The sequence below is a fragment of the Tigriopus californicus genome, chromosome 4, assembly GCF_007210705.1.
Source record: "Tigriopus californicus strain San Diego chromosome 4, Tcal_SD_v2.1, whole genome shotgun sequence".
NCBI lineage: Eukaryota > Metazoa > Arthropoda > Copepoda > Harpacticoida > Harpacticidae > Tigriopus > Tigriopus californicus.
This window is the reverse complement of record NC_081443.1, coordinates 1,146,780-1,147,554: the sequence shown is the minus strand read 5'-3', so window position 1 is coordinate 1,147,554 and position 775 is coordinate 1,146,780. Positions and strand designations below refer to the sequence as shown.

Here is a 775-nt window from a genome sequence, read left to right as displayed (position 1 = left end):
CTGCACTAGTTGATCCTAATATTTATCTCCATATGAGTCTGTGTTTGTTCCTTTGTTCAATCGCATTCATCTCTTTTGGAAAAGCTTTTCCATTGGTTGAGCTTAACTGGATTCTCTCGTTCAACTCTTCTTCACGTTCGTGTCCAAAGATCCATTGCAAGTGAATATCTAATGCGCACGTCCATCACTCTGTCAAGAGATTCAAATTTTAAACTCTGAAGAGATTGGACTGAAACTCCATAAGACCCTCTTCATACAACATCCTTTGTCTGTTTCCATGTTAGTCCAGCGATCATAAGTAGCCTCGTGGGCGGGCTGCCGGCCGGGCGGCAAACAAGTTTAACAGAGTCTTGATACAAATATTTGGCCCCAACTTGGCCTAGGGCACAACATCATTATCATATAGAGCACTCTTGTAGCCTTTCATCCGACATGGGCCCACGAGCTCCCTTAAACCTTCCCAAGGCTACGTAGATGAAGAAACGGGCCTTTTAACATTCGGCATCCTGTCTCTCACCACAGTGGCCTTTTATTATGTCTGTGGGCCAAAACCCGACGACATGCATAAACTTGGACCCTCGAGCATTGACAAAAGGCCCCAAACCGGATGAAAAGTAAGGCATGGACAAATTGTGCCTCACTAGGTTCCAAATCGCCCAGTGTCAGCATTTCAATAGGTTTCAAATTTTCAACACTTTCCTCCAATGGCTGGCGATGGCCTTTTCCTTTTCCTTTTACAAAGCATTTTCAGTTCCAAGGACCCCACCCATCTCTG

The 775-nt window shown here is 44.9% G+C and overlaps 1 protein-coding gene across 4 annotated transcripts in view; it reads right to left on the bottom strand.

The window, feature by feature from the left end:
* LOC131879150 (potassium/sodium hyperpolarization-activated cyclic nucleotide-gated channel 1-like) overlaps nt 1–775 on the bottom strand; it is a 34,133-nt gene that overhangs the window by 17,226 nt on the left and 16,132 nt on the right. The window lies entirely within an intron of this gene.